Here is a 12,805-nt window from a genome sequence, read left to right on the forward strand (position 1 = left end):
TACTTTCGAAAGAGGGGTCATTTGGGTTGTGATTGTACTATCCTGGCATTTTAGCACCTCAAGAAATGTGATAGGCATTCAGAAAGTAAAAGCTGTGTAAATTCCAGTATCTAAAATTAAAAAAGGAGTAACAGGCGCATGGAATACGCAGTCCGCATAGTCTATAGGTTGAGTGTGGGGTGAAGAGCCGCCGGGAGAACGAACGGTCTGGAGACACCCGGCAAGCTGTTGTAGAGTGAAGCAAGTGACTCTGGAGTAGGTAAAAAGAGAAAAACAGCACCTCTGAGTATAGATTGTTAATAGTATTTAATGGTGAACATGATTAAAACCACTCACATGTAGACGGTAAAGATAAGGCTCATAGGGGTTAACAATGCACAATGCCACCTGATGATCTGGACCAGAGTACAAGAGTGCAGTCTGGACAGCAGGGAGCGCTGGAGGGATGTTAGAGGAGCCTGTGGTGTGAGCCTGGAAAGTCTGTTAGGACTTCGGCTGGACAGCAGGGAGTGCTGAAGCACTGCGAGATGGAAGGGAAAGCCTGGCAATTTTCTCTGCACTCTGGAGCAGTGGCGATGGAGTGTGACATCATAAGCATGCTACGTGTTTCTGAGCATGCATAGGATTGGAGGATCGGCGCGCTCCTTTGTCAATATGCTTATCAAGTTGTTATGGGTAAAGTTCCACTTTAAGGGGGTTTTTTAACCTTAATGTATTCTCTGCATTAAGGTAAAATCTCTCCTGTGTCCAGGACTCCCCCAGCCCCAGTTTATGCTTACCTGAGCCCAATCTCAATCCAGCGCTGTGACACAGAGCAGCAGCTCTCTCCTCTCTCTCCCCACAGGGCCGAGTTATAGCAGCGGGAGCCATTGGCTCCTGCTGCTTTCAATCAAAACCTATGATGAGGGAGCAGGACCGAGCCCTGCTGTCTGTGTCTATGAACACAGGCAACGTGGCTTGGGAGTGTGCCCACACAAGAGCCCCTGTAAAAAGCATCTTCCTATGAGGGGACTCACCAAAGAAGAGGAGCCAGGGGTGCTAGTGGGGGACTTTAAAAGAGACTATCGAGGCTCTCCTGTGCAAAACCACTGCACAGAGCAGGTCAGTATAAAATGTTTAGTATTTTAAAGAAATAAGGTTTAGAATCATTTTAAAGTGTCACTAAAGGCAAACAGTTTATTGTTTTGGGTGCAGTGGAGAGGGATTAGAACACCTGTCACTTTTTTTTATTGCTGTCTGTGCTGGTGTTGGGGAGACCTACCATCTCTATTTGTCATGTATACCATTATCATCGAAAATGAAAGTAAAAGAATAATACCGAATTTGGGCTGACATCAGAACACCTCTTGCACCCAAGAGGCACGGGTGCAGCATCCAGCCCCTCTGCCTGCAGCTTGTCATAGCCTATGGCAGGCTGAAATATGCTGTGACTGGACAGAGCTGAATGCTGCATTGAGTGGTACACGTGCTTAGAGCCCTAGGTGTGTAGAAATAAATACCCAGCAGGCTAGATGCCCCATGACCAAGGGACCTAAAATGTATCACATGCAATTATCTTTCTTAATGTAATGTTTTAAACATTAAAAAAAAAATGTTAGTAAAAGTAACCACCTAGTGGTCCTCAGCTTTAAAGCGCTAGCTCACCTTTTACAAAAAAAGTGAACTAACTCACAATACCCTCCCCACATCCCTCTGGTCCATGCTGCATGTACTTTATCTCCATCTGCCACTCCAGCCAGTATAATGGTCAGGCACTTTGAAACATCACTACACCGCAATGGAGGCTGTATAACATCAAAGTGTCAGCAATGGCAAACACTCACTAGTCATTGCTGGAAGCATGGCCACAATAAACAGTGATAACCCTTTTAAAGCTCCTTATTGGTGAGCGCAGTCACATGGCCAGCGCTGATTAATGCACACACCATTGTGAGCAATATGCTGCAAGTGTTAAGCTGTAAAGTGCTGGAATATTATTCCAACTGGAGAGGGCACTTGAAGATGGGGATCGATAAAGTAAGAACTAGAGGGGCAGCGATGGTATTGTGGCTCGGACAACCTTTTTGTTTGTTATGAAAAAGTCAACAAAATCTTTAAAGGTCAATGACTTAATAGAGAAGTCAGGATTAGGACAGACCTAGAGGCTGCCCCTTTAGAAAATGTCAGTAATGGCTGTTCCAATGAAAACAAAAACACCTCCTGCGCTCAGGGACCCAGATAAGAAGTGGGGTGGATGGATCAATTACTATGAAAGTTTGTCCATCAACGGATTAAAGGTTGTGCAGCTCTTACCCAAGGCTGGGGAAACCCAACATAAACTGCAATGAAGAACAAAAGTGCACCAACCTTGCGCATTACCTCAGTAAAAAAAGTGATTTGATTGAATTAAGATATTTACTCACAAAAGTGGCAATATATAAGGCATGCAAAATCCAAAATCGCAAAACTGGAGTAGGAGACACCTGCGAATCCCATTGAAAGTGGAGACTCTGAGGGTGAAGCTGACGCATTTCTAAGGGAGATCCCTTCTTCCTCAGAGCTAACCTCCCCTCTCGATGGGATTCGCAGTTGTCTCCTACTCCAGTGTTCTAATGTTGGATTTTGCATGCTTTATATATTGTCACTTTTGTGAGTATATATCTTAATTCAATAAGATCACTTTTTTTTACTGAGGTAATGCGCAAGGTTGGTGCACTTTTGTTTTTGTTCTTCATTGCAATGGCTGCTCCAATATTTGTACCCACAGATTCACTTTAAAGTCAAACTGATAATACCTTTTGACTGCCCATCACCTCGTACATGTTACTATTTGCTTACTACTATGATGGGTGACCTTATTGACCATAGGACCATGCAGGAAGAGGTGTTACAGTGCCTTGCCAATAGGATACTGTCTGGTTTATTTTACAGTCCAACTGAACTTTCAGTTTGAATCAGCTAAATATGTTCCAGGTTTGTCAAACGGAGATGTTCAAGGTCTTACAGTTCATTTTTTTAGAAAGCAGACACAGCCTGAGCCGAAAAGCCTGTCCTCTGTCAGCATGCTGTAGAGAAGGACCCTTGCTCTCTGCGTGAAGGCAGCGGTCTCTTGGCAGAGGTCTGATGTGAGAGCTGCTGAGTTAGCAGGTGGTGTGCCAGGCCTCTGCAGAGAAACCACTGCCTCAATACAGAGCATGAGTTCTTACTCACAACTTGCTGGCAGGGGACAGCCTTTTCTTTTCATACTGTAGCTGATCTTTATATTTCAAAAAAGATTTTTAAAAGGTTTACATGAAAACAAGGTAAACACCATAGTATAAATAAACAAAGGAATGCGCTAAATAATTAACTTCAAAAATAATAAAAACTTAATGTCTGTGATTATTTGAAAACTAAGTCCATCCACCATCACAAGTGAAAATTGATTCTGCAAACTTGTAATCAAACACAAAACACCGTGCAAAAATCCACCACCGAATGAAATGGTTAAACTCACCAGAGCTAAATGCTGATCAAATTATAAATCAGCAAAATAGCGCTTGCTCTGGGAGCGATGATCTGCAGAAGTATCTTAAAGTAGGGAGCAATATACTGCTAGTAGCCAATCAGCACTAGGGCGGGGCCTAGTGGATGTGACGTCAGGACGCTCCTCGAGACTGTCGGCGGTGGTATCGCGGCGAGCAAGGCTTGTCCCTGCTTTCTCGATGAATTTTTGCACGGTGTTTTGTGTTTGATTACAAGATTGCAGAATCAATTTTCATTTGTGATGGTGGATGGACTTCTATAATCACGGACATTAAGCTTTCATATAATCACGGACATTAAATACACTCTCACGGCTTCAACTACCACCTATATGCCGACGACACACAAATCTATCAACCCCCCACCTCACCACTTCAGTCTCCGCCCGAATCACACACCTACTGAGCAACATATCAGACTGGATGTCGCTCCACTTCCTTAAACTGAACCTCTCCAAAACCGAGTTTCTTGTCTTCCCCCCAGCCCGGACACCACCCCCCATAGACTTCTCCATCACGTCCAACAACGCCACCATCAAACCCGCCCAGAGTACTTGGTGTCATTCTGGACTCCAACCTATCCTTCCAGCCCCAAGTCCAATCTTTAACAAACTCGTGCAGACTCCACCTCCGCAACATCGCCAAAATACACACATTCCTAACCCCAGAAACCACTAAACAGCTCATCCACTCCCTCATCATATCACGACTCGATTACTGCAACTCCCTCCTGGTAGTCAGGAAGTGTAATGAGGAAATAAAGCCCTTTAAAAGCCTAAGGGTGCTTATTGGATTTTGGGGTCCTGTACTTGGCTAGACTGCCAAAATGTCTCTCACCTGTGGTACCCCCATACTTGGGAGAAGTAGCAGAATGTATTTTGGGGAGTAATTCCACATATACAGTGGGGCAAAAAAGTATTTAGTCAGCCACCAATTGTGCAAGTTCTCCCACTTAAAAAGATGAGAGAGGCCTGTAATTGGCATCATAGGTAGACCTCAACTATGAGAGACAAAATGAGAAAAAAAATCCAGACAATCACATTGGCTGATTTGGAAAGAATTTATTTGCAAATTATGGTGGAAAATAAGTATTTGGTCAATATGAAAAGTTCATCTCAATACTTTATTATATATCCTTTGTTGGCAATGACAGAGGTCAAACGTTTCCTGTAAGTCTTCACAAGGTTGGCACACACTGTTGCTGGTATGTTTGCCCATTCCTCCATGCAGATCTCCTCTAGAGCAGTGATGTTTTGGGGCTGTCGCTGGGCAACACGGACTTTCAACTCCCTCGAAAGGTTTTCTATGGGGTTGAGATCTGGAGACTGGCTAGGCCACTCCAGGACCTTGAAATGCTTCTTATGAAGCCACTCCTTTGTTGCCCGGGCGGTATGTTTGGGATCTTTGTCATGTTGGAAGACCCAGCCACGTTTCATTTTCAATGCCCTTGCTGATGAAAGGAGGTTTGCACTCAAAATCTCACGATACATGGCCCCATTCATTCTGTCCTGTACATGGATCAGTCGTCCTGGTCACTTTGTGGAGAAACAGCCCCAAAGCATGATGTTGCCACCCCCATGCTTCACAGTAGGTATGGTGTTCTTTGGATGCAACTCGGCATTCTCTCTCCTCCAAACACGACGAGTTGTGTTTCTACCAAACAGTTCTATTTTGGTTTCATCTGACCATATGACATTCTCCCAATTCTCTTCTGGATCATCCAAATGCTCTCTAGCAATCTTCAGACGGGTCTGGACATGTACTGACTTAAGCAGGGGGACACGTCTGGCACTGGCGGCGTAGTGTGTTACTGATGGTAGCCTTTGTTACGTTGGTCCCAGCTCTCTGCAGGTCATTCACTAGGTCCCCCCCCCGTGTGGTCCTGGGATTTTTGCTCACCGTTCTTGTGATAATTTTGACCCCATGGGGTGAGATCTTGCGTGGAGCCCCAGATCGAGGGAGATTATCAGTGGTCTTGTATGTCTTCCATTTTCTAATTATTGCTCCCACAGTTGATTTGTTCACACCAAGCTGCTTGCCTATGCAGATTCAGTCTTCCCAGCCTGGTGCAGGTCTACAATTTTTTTTCTGGTGTCCTTCGACAGCTCTTTGGTCTTCACCATAGTGGAGTTTGGAGTGTGACTGTTTGAGGTTGTGGACAGGTGTCTTTTATACTGATAACAAATACAAACAGGTGCCATTGGTACAGGTAATGAGTGCAGGACAGAGGAGCCTCTTAAAGAAGAAGGTACAGGTCTGTGAGAGCCAGAAATCTTGCTTGTTTGTAGGTGACCAAATACTTATTTTCCACCATAATTTGCAAATAAATTCTTTCCAAATTAGCCAATGTGATTGTCTGGATTTTTTTTCTCATTTTGTCTCTCATAGTTGAGGTCTACCTATGATGCCAATTACAGGCCTCTCTCATCTTTTTAATTGGGAGAACTTGCACAATTGGTGGCTGACTAAATACTTTTTTGCCCCACTGTACATATGGCTTGTGTGAGCAATAAATTATTTAACTGACAATTTTGTGTAATTTTTTTTTTTGTTTGTCATTTTCCAAAAACTTGTGGTAAAAAAAAATTATTCTATTGATTCAAGATGCCTCTCAGCAAATAGTTTGGGGTGTTTACTTTCCAAAAAGGAGTCATTTTGGGGGGTGGGGGCATTTTATGCCCAGCATTAGAAGTTTATGCCACACATCATTCACTCTTCTAACCACCTGAAGACCAAGCCTTTTTTGACACTTTTTGTTCACATTTAAACAATCAGTATTTTTGCTAGGAAATTAAAGTGAACCCCCAAACATATATTTTTTTTAGAGCAGACACCCTAGTAAATAAAATGGTGGGTGCTGCAATTTTTTATCTCACATATTACACAGCGATTTTTCAAACACAATTGTTTTGAAAAAGATACACTTTTTTTTAATTTTAATGCACAAAAACACAATATATTGGCCAATTATTTGGTATGATATAAAAGATGATGCTATGCTGAGTAAATAGATACCAAACATGACATGCTTTAAAATTACGCATGCCCTGTGCAATGGCGACAAACTGCATACATTTTTAATATCTATAGTCAACGCTTTAAAAGCCTTTACAAGCTACCATTTTAGATTTACAGAGGAGGTCTAGAGCTATAATTACTGCCCTTGATGTTCATGGCGATACCTCACATGCATGGTGCAATCGCTGTTTCCATACTGGCCCAGGGTCAATGCTCACGACCGCAGGCGTGCGCGGATGGGCGAGGGTACTTCTTTTTTTTTTTTTTTCTGATTTATTTATTTTTACACTGTCCCTTTAATTTTTTTTTTTTATCACTTTTAATGCTATCTCAGGGAGGGGGGGGGGGCATTTTCTCCTGCTGCTTGTAAAAGCAATCCTGCAGCTAATTAGCCACTAGGAATGCTTTTACATGAAAGCCCATTGCCGGCTGAAAAAAATGATACCAGGATGATGCCTGCAGCTGCAGGCATCACCCTGGTATAACCATTCAAAGTCCAGTGATGTACCAGTACGTCGCTGGTCCTTGTTGGGTGTATATGCTATGTTCTTTTTTTCTCTATGCAGCCTGTGGGCTGAATGAAAAAAAAGAGACGAAATCTCTGCCAGAAAAAGTGTGTGGTATGCCCACCATTAGAAAACCTCCCTGCATCCACCCACTTCTAATGGTGGGCACGCATGAAATGTGCTAACAAGTATAAAATATATATGCCAAAGCATAGGGGCCATCCACCCACTGGCCACCCCAGGCCCCCATGCTTTGGCATATATTCTCTTTTTTTTAACTGCGGATGAAAATCTCATCCAACAGCGCTGCCCACATTGATTTATGTCTATTCCGAAAGCAAGACCCTGTTGCTGTCAGAATAAACAGGTCAGTGCTGCAGTTTGACATTCCTGCAAAGAAATCAACAATGGTTAACAATAAAACAAACTCAATAAAACAACTTTATAATTGAAATATCTCTGCAAGGAAAAGTGTGGTGGTATGCCCACCATTAGAAAACCTCCCTGCATCCACCCACTTCTAATGGTGGGCACACATGAAATGTGCCAACAAATATAAAATATATATGCCGAAGCATAGAGGCCATCCACCGACTGGCCATCCCGCGGCCACCTTAGTGGCTGCGGGACACTACTTGTGCTTGCCACCGCACCAGCTTGTACTGCACTTATGGGACTCGCCACGTCACCAAGTGATACTGCAGTGCTGGTATGTATAAGACCAGGATGTACTAGGCCGCTGGTGCTCGCCAGTTCACCAAAAGGTAGTGCGGCACTAGTACTGACACTCTGCTGCATATCAGTGTCATCATGCATTTGTACCACCTCAGCAACCTGGGAATGGGGTCGGGTACACCTGATCTTAGCAGGGACCTCTTCTCCGTCATCTGAGCTATCTGTCAGGGTGCCGCTGCTGTCTATAGGTTCGTATTCTGAGCCCAATTCTGCCAGTGAGTCTTCCCCTTCGCTCTCACTTGATATGCTCAGAATCCTATAGGCCTCTTCATTAGAGTACCTTTGGTTGGACATTTTGGCCACTAAATTTACAGGTAACTAGTGCGACTCACGGGAAAAAGAGCGCCTGGCTGTCAGGGACTGCTTGAACCGCTACAAAAAATTTACCGACAAGTGCTAACAGAGATCAGGCCTGATTCTGTGAACACTGTGGTTTTGTGTGTAATGTATCAAGTGACAGTTATCTACTGACACTGCACTTGCTGGGGGAGAAGGGGGGGGGCATAGGGGCTAAACGCAGGTGCTGGCAGGTGTCGGGGCTGATCCCGCTAACACTGCATTTTTGAGGATACTATAGTAATGTGAACGCGGGTATAGCGCTGATCTGATCAAAGATATTGATCCAATCAGACTCTATACTAGCAATGGAGGTTTAGCGTGCAAGTGAGCGTGTTCCTGGCAATCAAGGGGTCAAATGTGATTACTTGTGTACTAGCGGGCAATCTGACGCTATCTGGGAGGGGAGCTAACTGACGCTAACACTATCGGAAGTCACCAGTGACACTAATACAGTGATCAGTAAAAATCTGTTCACTGTAATCAATGACACTGGTGACAGGGTAGTGAAGGCGTTAACTGGGGGGGGGGGGCGATCAAGGGGTTAAATGGGATTACTGGTGTACTAGCAGGCAAACTGGCGCTATCTGGGAGGGCGCTAACACTATTGGAAGTCGCCAGGGACACTGATACTGTGATCAGTAAAAATCTGTTCACTGATCAATGACACTGGTGACAGGGCAGTGAAGGGGTTAAATGGGGGGGGGGGCACGATCAAGGGGTTAAATGAGATTACTGGTGTACTAGCGGGCAATCTGGCACTATCTGGGAGGGGAGCTAACACTATTTGAAGTCGCCAGGGACACTGATACAGTGATCAGTAAAAATCTGTTCACTGATCAATGACACTGGTGACAGGGCAGTGAAGGGGTTAACTGGGGGGGCAATCAGGGGGTTAAATGTGTCCTGGGTGTGTTCTAACTGAATGTGTAGTGCTTTTGTACTCACAGTTCTTCTGTCTTCTTCTCTGTCTGGGACGAATGTGCCCAGGCAGAGAAGAATGACATCATATCCTGTCCTGTGTAACTGTCAACACAGGACAGGATAGGACAGGGACCGATCATCCAATTTCAGCCGGACATCACAGGCTGAAATCGAATGATCGATCCCTCCGGGATCAAATCGTGACACCTGCGGGCCCCCTGCCCGCGAAAACCGCGGGAGCGCAGAGCACGTTTTAAAACGTGCTTTTGCGCACCTGTGCCGCCCTGCAAACGTTTATATGCAGTGGCTGGGCGGCAAGAGGTTAAGTGCAGTTAGTGGTGGGTGTGGAGTTTGTGCTGAGAGAGACTGGGAATTGAACCTGGCAATGGGTATCCATCAACGGTTGTCCACAGAGATCAACTGTGCGACAGTGAGGGATAAATAGAAATCTTAGAGGGCTTCAAGGAGAGGGTGCAGCCGCTGCCCAAACCCATGGACTATAGATGTGGGGCTGTAGCTGATTTTTACAACAATGAACTGAAACATTGTTGCAATGCACTTGGGACATATCTAGCTCATTTAAGCCAAAAGTTCCCTTGGGGTCAAAGACTGGGCTTTGCCAATTTGCTTATTAATAGCCCTGTCAGTTTCTGAAGCTAAAATGACAGCACTGACAGATTATATGAAAAGATCTAAACAGCTCTGCCATTAGGAACGTAAGTGGTTAGACCAGAGTTATGTAATTCAGCATTGGAAAGCTGTGCATAAAAAGTACACGTGTTTTGGAAGTAGACATTGCGTGTGTGTGTAAAGACCAGTCACAGCAGTACTGCACCCATCCCATCTGTGTTTGACATCTTCTCACTTAACAAATTTTAATCCCCGACTGATAGATGTGAGGTCCAATGAAACAACGTTTACTTAGAGAACAGTTTAACTCGTTGCCGACCAGCCACAGTATATTTACTGCGGCAGAGCGGCACCGCTGAGCAAAATCACATGTATATATACGTGATTTTGCATTTAGGGTGGGAGACGCGCAACTGTACTACTCGCGCCGCCGATCGCGGCCACAGGTGTCAATCACTAGGTCCCGGCCGGTGATTACCGGCAATCACTGACGGAGCACGGCTGCAGTGCTTACAGTGCAGCTCTCTTGCCTGTCAGTTTGAGCACACTAATCCGGATTGCTGAGCACAGCTTTCTGGATCAGTGTATTACTGTGAAGTACACACCCCCACCCCCTAGTAAAACACTCTCCTCACACAGTTAACCCTTTGATTGCTTCCAAATGTTAACCCCTTCCTCCCCAGTGCCATTAGTACAGTGTCAGTGGGGGGTTTTTTTTGCACTGATCACTGTATTGGTGTCACTGGGAATGTCAGTTACCCCAAGTCAGTTCCCCCCCCCAGTGTCAGAATGTCCGCCGCAGTCCCGCTATAAGTCGCTGATTGCCGCCATTATTTTTATTTTTTACTGGACATGTTTTATAGCAAAAAGTCCAAAATATTTGGGGGTTTTTTCTCAAATTTTTTGGTCTTTTTTTTTTTATAGCGCAAAAAATAAAAATGCACAGGCGATCAAATACCACTGAAAGAAAGCTGAATATGTGGGGAAAAAAGGACGTAAATTTCATTTTGGTGCAGCATTGAATGACCGCGCAATTTTCAGTTAAAGTAACGTAGCGCCGTAACATAAACCGCCTCTGGACCGCCCTATAGCAGAAATACTGCTACAGGGTGGCACGGGTGCGCAAAATCATATATATATATATATATATATATATATACATACATACATACACGTGATTTGCGCTCCCGTGGTTTTCACAACCCTCCCAGATAGCGTCAGATTGCTCATCAATACTCCAGTAATCACATTTAAACCCTTGATTGCCAGGAACACGCTCATACACAATAAACTTCCATTGCTAGTATAGTGTCAGAACGGATCAATACGTTTGATCAGATCAGTACTATACCAGCGTTCACTTTAGTATAGTGTTCCCAAAAACGCAGCATTAGCAGGATCAGCCCTGGCACATGCCAGCACCTGCAGTGTCAGTAGGTCGCTGTCACATGATACATTGCACACAAAACCGCAGTGTTCACAGAATCAGGCCTGATCTCTGTTAGCATTTGCAGGTAAATTTTTTTTTGTAGCGGTTCAAGCAGTCCTTGACAGCCTGTTCCTCTTTTTACCATGAATCGCACTATATACCTATAAATTAAGTGGCCAAAATGTCCAACGAGAGGTACTCTAGTGAAGATGCCTACAGGATTCTGAGCATGTCCGATGAGAGCGTAGGGGACGCCTCAATGACAGAATCTGCCTCAGAATAGGAACCTGTAGACCGCAGCAGCACCCTGACAGATGGAGTAAATGTCCCTGCTAAGGTCAGGTGTACCTGACCCCATTCCCTGGTTTCTAAGATGTTGTGTATCTGTAGGACTAGACATCCAGAGCACCCCTACCCCCTTACATCAGATATCATGAGCCCTCTCCCCCCACCACCACCGTCAGAAGTCAAGATTCTCCCTACCCTCCCTTACATCACAGTGCACCCACCTTATTTTCTTACTTTGTGCTGCTGCTGGGAAGACGTGGAGGGCAGAGCTGAGAAGTTGAAAGTACAGGGTTTGGAGTGGGACCAGAGGAGAGCTGGAGTGGCACCAGAGGAGAGCCGGAGTCTGCTGAATGCTGAGACCAGGGGAGGCGGAGATGAGGGGGTGCTGCGGCTGCACAGAGAGGCGCAGGATCTTTAGGAGTCCTGTGCTGCCAACTGCTGTGACTTGAATATTTCCCGTGGGCCTTGTGATTGACACATGTGCCTTAGGATATCTTAAAATATCTGTAAAGTTACATGACCGCATGTATCGTTAATACAAAGTTACTGGACAAAGAATCAAGCTAGGCCCATTACAGTGAATGTAGCTCCTTGAAAAAGGGGAGATTTTGAAAGATGGAATAAACAGCACAGTAAGTGGAGAATATTGCATAACACATTAACCACTTACCCTCTGGAAGATTTACCCCCCTTCATGACCAGAACATTTTTTGCTATATAGCTTGTAGTGCTTTAAGTGACAATTGCGCTTTCATGCAACGCTGTATACAAATACAATTTATGTCATTTTTTACATGCAAATAGAGCTTTCTTTTGGTGGTATTTGATCACTACTGGGTTTTTAATTTTCTGCAAAAATATAAATTATATATATTTCTATAAATAGAAAAAGGCTGAAAATTTAAAAAAAAAAAATTTTTACTTTACATATTCAATAAAAATTTTAGAAAAATAAAATTTCTTCATAAATTCAGGCCAAAATATGCTCTGTTACATGTCTTTGGTAAACAAAATCCCAATACGTGTATATTAATTGTGACAATGTGAATTGTGAAAGTGTGTGAAAATGATAGCTTTTACAAATAGCAATGTTTGTAAAGTCTCTAGGTTAGAGTGGGTCCTGAGGGAATTAAACGGTATATAAATGGGTCTTTAGTATCTAATTGAGGATGGTGAAGGTTAAAAATCTTTAAAGTATTTACATGGCAAAGAATCAAAGAGAGAGTTGGTGAAGCTATATAGCTGGTATCTCCAAACTTTCTAAATAAAGGGCCAATTTATTCTTCTTCAGACTACAGAGGGGCCGAACTGTGGTCAGTGAGAGGAGGAAATGTCCTACCATCAGTGAGAGTGAACAAAACCTTATTTTTGGTATTAGAGGAATAGTGCTCCATCATTGGTGTCAGTGGAAGGAATAGTGCCCCATCGTTGGTGTC

The sequence above is a fragment of the Staurois parvus genome, unplaced genomic scaffold (genome assembly GCF_062004578.1).
Source record: "Staurois parvus isolate SC_StPar_1 unplaced genomic scaffold, SC_StPar_1.0 ptg000991l, whole genome shotgun sequence".
NCBI classification, from domain to species: Eukaryota; Metazoa; Chordata; class Amphibia; order Anura; family Ranidae; genus Staurois; species Staurois parvus.